We start from the raw sequence: 16,008 nt of genomic DNA on the forward strand, positions 1-16,008 counted from the left end.
AAGGTCACTCAGCGGACAATGGAAAGAGCGATAGTCGGTATTTCCATACGTGATAGAATCAGAAATGAAGAATCCGTAGGAAAACTAAGGTAACCGACATAGCTCGAAGAATTGCTCAGCTGAAGTGGCAGTGGGCGGGGAACATAGCTAGGAGAACCGATGGCCGTTGTGGTGGACCGCCGATCTGGTGGAGGTCGCGTGAAGCCGATGGATGCGGGTAGCGCAGGACCGATCGTCGTGGAGATTGTTGGGGGAGGCCTATGCCCAGCAGTGGACGTCGTATGGCTGAATGATGATGATGATGATGATGATGATCGATTCCACACTTTCACTGTATGCGGAATCAACCAAAGCAATTTGAAGCAAGAGGCAATCAGATAATACGTATTGATAAGAAAGACATACCTTTTATAAAACGGTAGGTGTTTTATAAAAGGTATGTACAATATACAATATCTTATAGTGAAAACTCAGTGTATTAAATAAATGGAATTCGTTATTTATGGAATATGACAGCTCACGACCGTTCCGGCACTCACTTTTGTTTATTTTTCTTTTCCCTATTTCTATTTTTCGATGTTCCGGTGATAAGTTCTTTCCTTTCTTTAGGAGTCTTTTTGAATCGACCACTCTTTATAATGATGTTTAGTGCTGTTATTTTAAATTCAATCGTATTTTTGAATTTCGAATACTTTATTTATGTTTGTATTGAGTGAAATTGTTGTTTATTTGTTTTTTGTTAGTGTTGCGGTGATGTCAAAATTTTAGTAATGTTTTTTTTTTTACATTCCATTGTTAAATCTACGGCTCTCTGTAACCGAGTCACAAATCTATTTACATATTTTCAACACAAACATAGACAACCACAAATTACATCCAAAGTCACAAGAGAAATAAATGTAGGCCATATTAATATTTATCCCGGCTCGGGAATCCAATCCGGTACTTCTGCATGGTAGGCCAGAATGGATATCGGTCGGCCACTGAGCAATTATCTGTAGTTAAATTGTAAATAAGAAAATTATAATAAATAAGTAAATTACAAAATTTTTGTTCCATTTCAGACATTGTTGCATTCTTGTCCAAATTAGAGTTTTTTTTATAATTCAAGTAACGGGATGAATAAATCATGCGCCTGGTGGCAAAGCCACACGCGTGTCCATAACAGTTGCAGTGCCACTCAGAGCTTTAAATCGCAAAGATCTGAGGGGCACTGTCACTGCGCCCGACACCCTGAGACATAAGTTGACAAATCCCATGTGCCTATAATTTCACCAGTACCCTTATCCTTCAAAACCGAAACACAGTAATACTGACATTATTGTTTGGCGGCAGAAATAGGTAAGGTGGCAGTACTTCCCTGGACGATCTCTTCCACAAGAAGCTCTACTGCTATTACCACACACAAAGTCACGGCCAAATGGTTTACTTTAGTTCCCTGCACTGAGAAAAAGTCTTGTATTATTGTCCAAATTTTAGGGTCGATACAAAATGGGTAATACCTATTGTATTGTACAGAAGACAAAGGGTACATTTACATACCCTAATTGTCTACTTATTATTATATACAGCAACATCTAAAAGTGACAGTTACGATACATTTGTTTTTTCGAATACCTATTCCAATTTTAAACGCCTTGATCAAAATTCCAGTGTTACTAGGCACTCCATTTCGTTTTTACTCTTTTTATAAACTCGTCTCTTTCCTGCAAAAAGATAGGAATGCGTTAGCAATACAAGCCGACAGGTTTGGTTTACTCCCTCGCGTGCAACCTCCGAGCAAAATGCATTAGGTGTTGAATCAGAATTCCCTGTATAATACGAACACGAACATATGAAGAGCATATACAAATCTTTTCAGTAGCAATGTCAGTTTGATATATTTGAAATTTTTGCATTGAATCTGTGATCTGTTCTTCTGTTGTCGAAGCATATTTGCTATTGCATTTTGACAATTCATTGTCGCAATTTGTATGCAATAGGGTGTTGATAAACAGTAAAATTTCTGCACAAGTTTGGGGGCAGAAAGAAGCGGTAGCGGCTTAGCTTTCGATTACGAATATTTTCCACGTCGTCCATTAAGCCGATTAATTTATTATTCTCTCGTATCTCCTCTTTGGTATTCCTTGGTTATGAGCGTTGAAAATTTATAACAAATAGATAGTCGTGCCCTCCTTACTTTACTGTGTTACAAAACTCATGGATAGGTAAATGGATATCATGACGAAGAATTACATCGAAGCAACCAGTTGAAGCAAAGATACACAGTAAGCCTAAGTTGGAGAATAATATATCAGTTTTAAATACAATTGATTAAATTTTATGAAGAATTTGAGGAAACTCATAAAGATTCATAATTGTAATTATCGATCTAGCCAAACAGTTTTATTTATTACAATAATAATTTACCAGACAACCGACGACAAACTAGATATACTACCTGTACTATGAGTATCAAAGCAACGGAATTCATTCTGGGGCACTTTCCACAAACTTTCTAGTAGGACTCAAACCCGGGACCTCGTCGTCCAGCGTTCACAATAGGTATAAACCGTTGTGCCATTGAGGTCGTCTATATAACGTACATTATATATTATTTCGCCACATCGTCACGCATCAATGTTTTCGCCATGATCATAAGGGCACTCTTGACAAGGCCTCACTTTGGTCATGGTAAGTTCACCTTGGTCGGCCCGCTCATACTAGCTTATAAATCTGTTTCGTCAATTTTATTTCATTCGTCACCTAAGTATCTCTTTCTTTAACTTCAATAATATATCTGTTTGTAAAACTATCAATCTTTCTTTATTTTGTATACGGACAAAATATGGGTAGTCTTGTAACATGTCGCCGGCTAGCTATATTAATTTCCTGCATCAATCATAAAAAACCTGCATTTTTTTTTAATATTCGTTCGAGAAGCCGCTCAGAACTGTATCGACTACGTGCTTGGCAGGGTGCTTTTACTACGTGCACTTCCGCAACAAAAGAAATTTCTGACCTTATCTTTCTTATTTTTGAACAGATGCATTGCATTTGGTTTCAATGACCTCGGCAAACCTAAAATTTCTGGGGGGAAAAAAAAGTGTTCTTAGCTACAAAATTATTTCCTGAACGTATCAAAACTATTGAATATCAAAGAGTATACATTTCTCGTTCTTAAACCTGATCACAAAAAAGTAATCATGTTTTTGATCAAAAGATCCATTTCAAAATTTATCATACAAGCGTTTACAAAGAAACTCTGAATGGGTCCCACAAGGTCATGTCTTGAACCCTCTTTCAACCGTGTTACAGTTATCCGTGAATGACAGAGCGTTTATTGCTAGGGGCATAGGATTGCCAAATATTTGAGTTTTATTGGATATGTTTGTCGTGTGATTTTAGTTAGACAATAAAGTTAGTGGATAATGGATTGTATTGCAAATGCATTGACCCGTACAATCCGTTTGAGGTCGAGTCAAGTGAAAAGGATTTCTAGCAGTTACTATTCATGAGAAAAATCACAGAATAAGTAAAAACCACGGGATAGAGACAAGAACTGGTCACTGGTTGCTGATTCCAACGATAAAACTATAAAAAACGATAGTTTGAAGTGTTCAGGTAAAGAAGGAGCTTTGAAATTAATTACTACAGTACAAAAAGTAATTAAATAATACAAGCAGTGGAACATCAACAAATCACTGAAATTAAAAATACCTTATCCCTTACACAATAGTGATTAAAGGTACAATCACGAAAGAAGCTGATGTTGCCTATTTCAATATTTCTTTACTCCACACCATTTCAACATTTCTTTATAGATTTAAACCGTAACTAGGAACCACACGATATATTTTGGTAAATACAAATCTTTCTTGAGATACAAGGATATTCTGAAAAGACACATGAAAAGTCGCAACATTGACCCCTCGAGGTGGGAGATGCAGTGGAGTTGCCGTTCTGGGTGAAAATTCAAGTGACAAAATTTAGATAGATAGATAGATAAAGCTTTATTCACCACCATGACATCAGATACATGATATAGGCATTAACTTATATATAACAATAATGATATTCTTATCTACTAATATTACACTTGGAACTCATGGCAGTGAAAAAGACGCTGGCTCAGCATAAATGACGCGGCTGCCCGCGACGCTGGTATTCTGCCAGGACCCTATAGGATAGAGACGCCACTCGCAATCCAACAAAAAAATCTGATTTCATTTTTAAATTATTAATTTTCAATCTTCTTCCTCCCAACCTCCACTCATAATACACTATTTGCAGTCCTGAAACGAGGTACAGCCAAGAGCATAACAAGCCCGGCCATAAACCTTGGACCTTGGACTGTTCCTATCGCAAGCGGCACAGAGTTGAAATTAAATCTTAAATGTCAAGCATGACGCGCTCCCGACCCTGCACGTGGACAAACAAGAGACAACCGCAAATACCCTAGCCATTCATATCCCTTAAATATATAATAAATTTCAGGAGCAGAGACCTGGACGCGAAACGTGATGCTCTCAAGGCTAAGACACCTGCAGCCATCTTTTATTACTATGTTGACGGTGTCCGTACGTGTCGCCACTGTTTGCGAACACTTACCAATAAGATTGTCTACTGTAGCCATCTAAGGGCACATGAAAGAGCAAACAACCGTAGCTCTAATTCTAAACAATAGCAGTCGCTGTAACCGAAACCGGCTAGGACATACACACTCTCACACAGTAGTAGTAGAGCTCCCTGTGAAAGCGTTCGTCCTGGGAAGTACTGCCACCTTACCTATTTCTGCCGCCAAGCAGTAATCTCAGTATTACTGTGTTCTGGTTTTGAAGGGTAAAGGTGCTAGTGAAATTACAGGCAAATGAGACTTATCAACTTATGTATCAGGGTGAACCGAGGCGCACAGTGGCAGTGCCCCTCAGATCTTTGCGATTCAAAACTCTGAGTGCCACTGCATCTGTTATGAAAAAACAAAAAAACAGCAATTTTCGTGAATTGGTGACCCTACTAGGGCTGACCTTTACCTTTACAAAAAGGGAAAGATATCGTATTATTCAAGGTGACATAACAGTTTGATTGATTGCTGTTCCTCGGCTGAGGACATTTTAATATTGCCTCCTTATTTTACATTATCAAGGTTTGAGCAGGACTTACAGAAGTGAAACAGTCTTAACTGCCACTTATGTACAGTTTTTTCTAGTAACTAAGACACAGTCACGGGCTCAAGCATAGAAAGTACCAGAGTCAATAAATCTACAATTGATTCGCGGTCGATTAAGAGATGAAATAAGTTTGATAATTTTATTGTAATCATATCCCTTTTACGCAATGCAGCTATGGTTTATTAGTCTTTATTACAACTAAAAATCATTCCATATCTTTACCTTTTCCTGCTCTGTAACTGCCGATTTGACGTCTTCATCATTTATCAGCTTGTTTTCCGTTAGTCTTCTTTTTAAATTACTGAACCCGGTTTATTTGTTGGCACGTTTTGCAGAAACCGGATATCTTTGTTGACTCTGTCCTTTCTTTTCCCAATGACCTGGGCTATTTAGCCAGCTCAGTACTGGCCATTCATCATAATCCCCTTAAATAGGTCAATCAATGAGGATAATATTGTCGCAAATCCAACTAAATGAATGCCATGATCTTCTATGGCGAATTAATTTTCTTCGGCGACTTTTTCCTTGCTTAACCCACTACTTAATGCATAACCAGATTCACATTCACATTTCTTTTTGAAATTTACATTAGAAGTCTACACTTTGATTGCCCATGTGAAAAAAATCAGCCGTTATTGCTCGGAATTTTCATTAGTAAATGAAGTGGTTTTCCCGCACCGAGTGGTCATCATAATTATCATTCCCATAGTTTTATTGGTTATTTACACGCTCTACAAGCATCTCTTTTATTTGGAACATTCAATGCATGTTTGTATCTACGATCATAATACGAGATTTCTTTTTAACCAACTAAAAAAAGGGGAGGTTCTCAATTCGACTCTATGTTTTTTTTTTGTATGTATGTTACGCGATAACTGCGGTATTTGTAAACCAATTTTCATGATTCTATTTTGTTGGAAAGAGGATACCTCCATAGTGGTCCCATTTAATTTTGAAGAAAATCATGCACCTTTTCACGCATGAAGATTCATTTTCACGCTCGGATTCGGATGTGCACAGTAAGAATTATAATAATTCGCACGGCAATAGCCGCTGCGCGTAATTGACTATGGATTCTCAACAACTCATAGCCGATGAACTGCTGGCGTTCATTCAACACACCATCGACATTATGGACGAAGTCAGAAGAAGTCAAACTTCAAAGAAGAAGAGGTTTGCAGTGGCAAAAGACAAACGTTTCAGGACATCGTTACATTATGACCCAGACGACGTGCGTGTTTTCGTGGCGAAGGAGCTGCACAAGCTGCCCCCTGTCACATTCGACCATGTCGACGTCACCAGGCTACTGAAGGACATCACGTCTCTAAAAGCAAGCCTTGCCGAAGTTCGGCGTAAATTAAAAAAACCGTCAGTGATTTACGTGCCCAAGTTGTGTTACTTAGTAGTGCAGCTTCCGTAAGTGGGTCCCGACCCGAGGACCCTACCCGGACCCTAGGCCTACAACGTGAATATTTGTCGCGGGGCGCAAAACGCATCTATCTGCAGTTTTGAGTCGGCTCATACGGATGCGTCACCAACCGCTGCCGCTGCCGCCGCGCGCGTTTCCCCGCGCCCCGCCTCTCGTTTTTCCGCCCCGGCGGAGACGTCACTCGTAATTACGTTGACCCTACGACGTGATTACGCTGCTGTTGCCGCTGCTACCCACTGCTCCATAACCACAACCCAGGCAACCAACGAAGGGGAAGAAGAAAAAGCGAAAACTCATCTCTGGAACGGTGACGTTAGTACCACCGAGAGGAGTAGACCAGTGCGACGAAGACGGCTTCAAAAAGGTGGAAAAGAAAAAGAAGTACACTAGCCGTAACCTTAGTAGGCACCGCCCTGACTGACCCCAACCATCTATTGCGTCCACCGGTACGACGTTGCTATATGTGTCACGACTTCATTACTCCACAACGTCTGCGGATATTGTGGAGTACATACGGGTGAAAGCCAAAGCTGCCCTGAGGGTCGAGCAGTTTGAGTCCCGCCACAAGGTGAATTTTAATTCATTTGTGGTGAGAGTACCAACTCAACGTCTATCGACCTTCATGAAGGAGGACTTTTGGCCGAAGGGTGTCATGTGGCGGCGTTTCCGAGGATGGCTATCGGACACCCACGTTGCGTCATACGTCGCGGTCTTTATTATCTCCTGTGTCAAGTCCCGTATAGTGGCGAACTATGGGATGAATCCGTGTTCGCGCACTTTCCGGTAACCGATTTCAATAAAACTTGGTAATTATATGTAATGCCACGTACTTGTGAGGTTGGTTTTTTTAGTAGGTACTCTGTACTGAGATTACGTAAAGTTATTGTTTTCAAAGCGTATTGCGTAAGCGTACAACAAACTTAGTGTGGAATATAACAACCCGTTCCGGATGCTGTTGGCGCTGCCATGATGGTGCAACCCTAACTGCGTGCTGAGCATGTTTGCGGACCACTGCAACAGCTTGTTGTTAGCCAAGCGGACGTAGATGTCATTGCGCGTTGTCCAATAATGAACAGGTCGATGGGATTTATACTTTTTCTTATTTCTTTATGAAATTTCAATGTTATTTTTGTTTGCTAACACTTTTGTATGGGCCTAAGTCCGAAACAAACTTATTTTACCAACCGATTAATAAAAAGGGGACGTTCTTTATTCGACTGTATTTTTTTCGACTGTTCTATTTTTTTGTTAGAAAGGGGGTGTAAGGTGGCAGTAATTCCCTAGACGAACTCTTTCTCGAGCTCTACTGCTGTATTAGTGGCCTCATTCATCATCAATTTGAAGAAAGTATTCCACATCTAAGGAGGAAATTAATCGCTTTCCATAAAATTTGACAAATAAATAGTATCGAGTACTTCGGTTTTCGCGATTGTTACACATAGGAAATGAAACTATATGACTGTTGTCACGGTTGAGTCAACCGTGTCCATGGGTCATGTAAAGGGCCCGAAACTTCGGTTTGTTTAAAAAAACAAATATACTCGATTTAAATCAATATTTATAAGATTGACCTTTATGCTTTCACCTTCATGTGATACCAATTATAAGTACCTTAAATAGCAATATTTGTGATGGGTGCCTTAGAATTACTCTAAATAATGACCGTGAATTTATCGGCCTCCTATCGCATTTTACCTTGGTACTTAAAGGAAGTCACAAACTCCCTTGTCTGAAATCCAACATCAAAACATCTTAAAAACTTTACGAATACGATTATAATTCTAAATTTACGATTCTTTTTAAGGCATAATAAAACCCAATATCAGTCTTAAATGACTAATAAAGATGTTTATGAACTAACGGATAGATACGAACCTTTTTATTGTTTGCTCAGACACTGAGTCTGTAACTCTAGACATGGAAATCGATAACCGTCAAGACGCAACTTAAACTCTCTAGGTTTTTTTTCTATTTCATCTTGTTTTTATCCTTCTAAGACCCAGCAAACTAAGTATAGTTTCCAGTAGGCAAAAGCGACAATCGTTCAATGTGCGTAAATTGAAACGTACTAAATATAAATTACATGGTAGCTGTAAAGGTACTTGACTAAGCGAACTTTCATAGGTTTCTCACAGATGGCGTTACGGCAAAAAATCGTTAATAACTCAACATCTGTTGACTTTCATGAAGGACGACTTTAGGCCGAAGGGTGTCATGTATCGACGTTTTCGAGGACGATTACCGGACACCCACATTGCGTTACACGTCGCAGTCCATACGTGTAAATAAATAAATAGCGTTATTAAATATTACGTATGTTAGTCTATAATGTATGTATTTATGGGTCTTTGTAACCTGATCATAAATAAATTTAAAAAACCAAAAACAATGATCTGCAACAACGCATTGAAATTCGATTGAGACGCCAGACGAACGTATTTTATTCCGTTTTTTTATGAGTTTGTACGGGTGTTTGTGTCATATAGTTGCAATGGATCCATTAAAAATAGTGTGCATTTATGAAGGATTATATGATGTTAATAACAAACAGAAGCTGGGTACATCCGCTCAATATGAAAGTTTAAGCGCGCGTGAGTCAGTACACAACTCATTTTGCCTAGTCGTGTGGCACATACCGGACTTTAATATGAAATCTATTTTTTCTCAAATATGCTCGGAAATGTTGCATTACTTTCAAAAAACGAACACGGAAAGTTTGTAATTTAAACCATGCATGCGACTTTTTTCCGGCCAAGGCCTACATAGTAAGTATGAAAATCCGTTGCTGTCCTCTTCTCTAAACTTTAAATCTACCTACTAATAACTATGTAAACAGGCAAAAGAAAAACTTATACAGCCATCTGCCCAGTGTTCATAACTGCGAGGTTTAAAAATACCTACCTGTACCGCTTACTTAAAAAAAGAACATTTTTAACATTAACATTATTTTTTTTTACGCACACACCCAACTTAGCCCCGCACTACCCCTGTGTCGCGGGTGCCATGGACAAAAGAAAATGGCGGTAACATTTAAATTAAACAGTTTGATATTCTTTTGTTTTCTCGTCTTTTTTGTATTTTGGTCGGGGAAATGAGTGCTAGTGAGAAGAGCGAGCGAGAAATTGAGCGATATAAAAAATACAGTAATAGATATACATTCAAACACTTCATCAGAATTTCAGCAGACTACTATTGATGTACCTGGAAAAACATTTTTTTAGCAATTGTATTGTGTAAATTTAAATGTTAATGAATGTTTTTTTTTTACTTTTCCTATTATACATTTTCTTCGCATTTCACGCATAGAATGATAGTTTCGTATCAAACAAACTGTCACAAGTGAGGCAAAAATCAAATTCATGTAGTTTTAGTAGTAGGTTGATTTTCGGTTTTGGTGAATATTTGTACAAAAATACAAGTTGAAACGTACTTCTTTGTGGAATGAGATGTTAGTATCTATTTTATGTTTGTCTGATGTATTTTTACACTCATTTACCGCAAATTTCGTCATTTCTAGCTAAAATTCTTGAGCTGTTCGCGGTGCAAGTTGACCTTGAGCACTGACGGGCCGCCCGCTCGTGTAGGCCCATTGGGAGCGCTTCAATTTGCCTCACTTAGCGTGTGCGGACTAGGTTTCTATGCGTTATTATTCTAAGTTATTTCATCACATTGTTTGAGATAAATTTTAAAAGTGACTCAGCGGGAACGGGGCTTGCCTTGTATTAATACAAGGCATCGCTGACGCTCGTCCTTGTAACTCATACTTGTCCAGCAATCCCTTACTTCCCGGTCTCTGCAATAATATGAAATAGCACTTCACTAACATGTCCAAGTTGAGCGCAAGAAAATAGTGCGTAATTAAAACTTTGGCGACCTTGATGTCTGGTTACGGGCTCTATATGGGAAGTTTCTTGGTGAACCAATTTTGGGAACGGTTTCTAAATTGGATCTGGTTTTGGGTAGTGCCCTCAGAGTTAATTTCGTTAGTTTTGTACTTATTTTACTGGAATTGATAATAATGTATTTCTTCTTCTATAACCGCTCACGCGATGCGTCTCCTACCGCAAAATGGCGGCTATTTGGTTTCGCAAAATAGAAAATGATTCAGTTTAAATACAAGTTTTTATAAATAAAAATTATTATTCTGCATTGCTAAATAAATACTTGAGACTTTGTTAAGACGACTGTCAAGAACAGCTAGTTTATTATTTCTCGTATTAATGCCTAAATCATTGGCCTTAGTAGGACTATATATATCGAAAATTATTTGGACAAAGTAGTTGCCAGCCCTTCGATAGTCGGTCCATTAATTTTTTGGACATTATTTTATGAAACGAAAAAGCATATTTTGAACGCCGAATAAGCAACCAATAGTTTTGCCTTTTAAATCTTTACGCCAACTCAGTCGTGGAGCCGGATGAATTGCTCTTGTTTTATATGTGAAACGGAGAGTGAAATACAAAATCAAAAGTACATTATTTTAATTTAGTCAATAGTCAGATCAACTTGATAAGTCAAAACACCTAACTTAAATGCAGATCACAAATAAATTCCGCGAATTTTTCGTCACGATGAGTATAAAAATAATATCTTTAATAAACGTAAAAGGTATAATTTAACCTGGATCTTTTTAATTACTTATTATACAGGGTTGAAAAAATCAATGGTACAAGAAGGGCAACTAGCTTAAGTAGATTTAAGAGAAATAATTTTACTTAAAGGAAACTTTTTTTTTAATATTTAATGAAGTTTACCTGAATCGGGAATCGAAGCAACTAAATATACAAGAAATAAATCGCTCGAACGCTCACTACGTTATTGTACAGTCAAGATCACGTTAAGCTTGACACTTTGTACTTTGTACCGTTCTTATCGTAAGCGGCATAGAGTTGGATTTAATTCTTAAGTGCCAAGCTTGACGTGCTCTTGACCCTGTACTAATCGATCAGTTATAAGAAAAAAAATCTGTAAAAGTTGCTGAAGGTTGTAATTTGTATTTTTTTTATGTTACCGGGTAGTACGACGAACAATTCGTGTACCTGGTGTCAAGCGACACGCCTGTCCATAGCAGTTGCAGTGCCACCCAGAGCTATAATCGCAAAGATCTGAGGGACACTGCCACTGCGCCTGTCACCCCAAGATATAGGACAAGTCTTGACTTGTCAACGTGTATATAATTTAAATTATTGAGATAATTTACATTATTGAGATTTTTTGTGACAACTCCACTTGTTTTTCAAAAACCTCTCACTAGATGTCACTAGTGGCGACGAATACCGAAAGCCAGTACAAAGATCTATAACAAAAACACACAGGAGAATTTCGACAGCTCGGTAACTTGACCTATGGCTCAGTTGGTCAGAGCAATGCTACGGTGCATCATGGTCGTGGGTACCACTTTTTTTGGGTGCCACTGGTTTGTATTAATAATTATTGTATACCCATTCAGTGGTTTAATATCTATGTATCGTTCGTGTTAGAGTCGATAGTAATACGCGGGGCGTACTATAAATTTTCGGAATGAAGAAAAAAAAATACTATAAATGGTCAGAAATGAATTTATTGTTTCTCAATACATTCTCCGTTTGCGTTAATGCAGTTTTTCATACGAATGAACCAATTTTTGAAAATATTTATATTATTATCAAAAATTCATTTGTCTGCCTGGCCATGTGAGAACTGGCATTATCGTGGTGCAAGATGATACGGCGTTTACGGTTATTTTTACGGAGTTTGTCAATAACTTCCGGCAAACAAATGGTCGTGTACCAATCACTATTCACCGTACAATGATTTTCCAAAGCAATAGCAGTCACGTGTCCAGTTTTATTAAAAAAAGAAGCAACCATCCGCTTAGAGGCACTTGCACGCGCGCCACTTTGGTTGGTTTCGGCTCATTTGGAAAGACCCATACGCTTGATTGCTGCTTTGTTTTGGGATTGTAACTATAAATCCATGTTTTGACACGTTGAATCTGGTAAGCATGGCATGACTGTGGATTTACTGAGTGGATCCTTTTGCATACGCCATAGCTAGCATGTTATATTTGCATTTTAAATGTTTGGTTAGTTGTTACTTTTTTCTCTCTATTTTGATTTTCGTTTTATTGTTCTTTTAATACTTTCTTTCTGTATATTTTTCTGTGGTGCAACGCCAAATGTTTTTTATCATATTCTATTATTATTCTAAAACTACAGAATTCGATTATAATTTTTGAATAACGTAAAATTTCGGAGGTAAATGACGTGACAGTTTTGAAAATTATTCAAAATAAACGCCTGCTGTAAGTGATACATCATTATGTCGACGCATTTGTCGATATAGTCTCGTTGCTACTACATTTCGAAAAGGCGCTCAGCCTAAATAGTTGCCATGTAATGATTACTGATTCTGGTTGACTGTGTGTACGTACGAAATAATAAAAAAAGCTGGTTTTGTTATTGTAGCGGACTGTACCAATGGGTTCGGGTGGGTGCTAACGAAGAGTGACCAAGACTAAAGCAAATTTACTTACAGTTTATTAATTTACTACAAAAACACGTACAGCTGTCAAGACAAAAAATAAACAATAGTACAGAAAAGGCGCCAAAGCAATCACATTTAAATTCAATATTTAAATATATAACTAAATGTAAAAAGATTATGTAAAATAAACACAAAAGAGATTTGTAACTACTGCAGCGATTTACTACAGCTATTGAAAGATTTATAAAAATCAAAAGACTATTTTTCTGTTTGTTTATATTACCAACCAATATATCAAAAGGTCCAAATCGATAACCAATTAAAACCCGTCTTAGCGTTCTAAACTCTTCGAATTATTAACCAATTTCTCCCGTAGTCTTGTTTGCAAGTGATGTTGTAATAAATGACTGATCATGGCGAAACAAGTGCTGAGATCGATCCAGCAAGAACTACCGACATAATCAACCTAATGGTTTCTTAACAAGCTTTATTTCTCGTTTCCTTGTTTCTTTAAGTACACTCACACCACAGACGTAATAGACATGGGTTTACTCTACTAACTTGTACAAGGTTTATTATTAATTAACTCGAAACCTAACAAAACAGTTCCATTAACTAAAACAAACAAATTTTGTTTTATTAATATTGGAACATAATGGAATTCTGGACTGCTTTAAATAAATCGATGAAACAGATGGTTTAGGATGAATATTTTTTGTGCGAATGGTTAACGTTGTAAAATGAGTTTAGTCATGGAAATTTCGTGTTCTGAGAGTTACTATACCATGAATAGTACTAATACTACCCCACAGTTTTTTTAACACAGGGCTTATAGAAGTGTATAAGCGTAAGCATATAATTTTAAAACTAAACAATATTATACCTATAACACATATTAACCATAATCTTTAAAAAAAGAAAGTTTCGACCGTTAATACCCTTCCATCTCTCAGCTTGTTTTTTTTTAACAATCCCGCCAATGTCTTTTAGTGTTGCCATTTTTAGTAGCAGTAGAGATCCTTGTGAAAGAGTTCGTCCAGGGAAGTACTGCCACCTTACCTATTTCTGCAGCCAAGCAGTACTGTCAGCATTACTGTGTTCCAGTTTTGAAGGGTAAGTTTGCTGATGAAATTACAGGCACATGGGACTTATCGACTTACGTCTCAGGGTGACGGGCGCAGTGGTAGTGCCCCTCAAATGTTCGCGATTCAAAGCTCTGAGTGGCACTGCAACTGTTATGGACAGGCGTGTAGCTTACACGACATGTTCGTGCCGCCACTTAATATCATAAAAAAATAAATAAAAAATAATTTTTCTGAGTGTTCGATCTTTGTATTAATAATTATTACAAACTAGTGGAGTAATTATACAAAAAATAATTGAATATCAATTCAATAAAAATTTAAAATACAGTGAAAAGCGACATCTCACGCCAGGACTGGTAGCTGTAAAGGTACTAACTGGGTGATAAATCTTGCATAGATTTCTCATAGATGGCGCTACGACTAAAAAGTCGTTGAAAAGCAAATACAAAGACACGACGCAAAAAACATAGAAAAATTCATGAGGTCCGATGGTTTGTTCTTCGGTATAGCGTCTGGCACGGTATGCTAAAAGACGTCGGTTCGAATCCGACCGGATCGAAGGAATGTTTTCTGAGTGCTCAATCTTTGTATTAATAATTATAACAAACTAGTGTAGTAATTTCACAAAAAATAATTGAATATCAATTGAATAAAAATTTAAAAAATAATTGTTTTTTGATTATACCCAAATGGAATCGGTAACTTATTTTTTAATCGTATAGTAATATAAGTAATTGCAAGCAGCAATAAGCATTTCAAACCAAATAACTGATTACACAGCTTTTGCTAACAGGTTCTAGGTAAAATCATCATTACCATCTTCAACCGATTTGTACGTACCACTGCTGGACACGGGTTTCGTCTCAGGGAGAGACTTCACGTGTTTTTCGAGGGTTGTGAACTTACTGCGACGTGAAGATTTCATCACAATGTTTCGATAAATGAAGTGCTTCCCTGTACGAACTTCACAAGGAGCTTTACTGCTAGTAAATCACCTAATCAACAAGCTTCAATGCTTCACATACGCTCGTTAAATAATGGTGTTCTTATCCCGTCCTTTCTTCTATAACACATCCTCAAATTATGTTTCAGATGCTTTTTCTTTGATCTCAGATTCACAAATTGAGATAAAATATATTTTTCACACAAACAGCGAGTTATCATTTTTACTCTCTACCATGTTTTTCTCGTTTTCTTTATAAAAGCTTTCCGAAATGTGCCGCCCAAATTTATCAATATTTATAGAGTAAAACAATTTCGACAAGGGATTTATTTTGGATATTTTATAAAAAACACGGCATTAAGGACCACCCAGCGTTTTCGAGTTACTCATTCATGAATTTTATTTTAAACTCTATTCACTGAAAAAAGAACTGGTATAATCATTGACTTACAAATAAATGGACGACGGGTCTAATACAAAAACGAAAAAAATGTCCCAAGTCAACCTATTCGAAATTTAAATTGTAATGTCATCGCAGTATCGCGCTGTCAGTCGAACAAATGAAGACTAAAGCGGAGTTTGGCGCTCTGTATACGATTTTAGCGCCTTACAAGTGCGGACACTTTTTAGCGCGGACCCGACGTCCATATAATTGTAAGTCAATGGGTATAATACCTCAATTTTAAGAATTACGCGATTTTACGTTAATCTATCAGAATAAAAAAAGAACTCACAACTAGGTTTTTACAAAGAACAATGGCACAATCATTGTCGAAAGAATTCTTTAGCGTCCTCAAATGGCATAATTACAGATCAGGTCAAATCATTAAACTGCTACGGATTATTCATTGAGATCTTTTGTGAAGTAACTCCACTACTTTTCTTATGATAATGAATATTAGGATCGAACACAGAGAAAAATGTCGTCGACCCGGT

Source organism: Hyposmocoma kahamanoa, unplaced genomic scaffold (assembly GCF_003589595.1).
Source record: "Hyposmocoma kahamanoa isolate Upper Pololo Valley unplaced genomic scaffold, ASM358959v1 64, whole genome shotgun sequence".
NCBI classification, from domain to species: Eukaryota; Metazoa; Arthropoda; class Insecta; order Lepidoptera; family Cosmopterigidae; genus Hyposmocoma; species Hyposmocoma kahamanoa.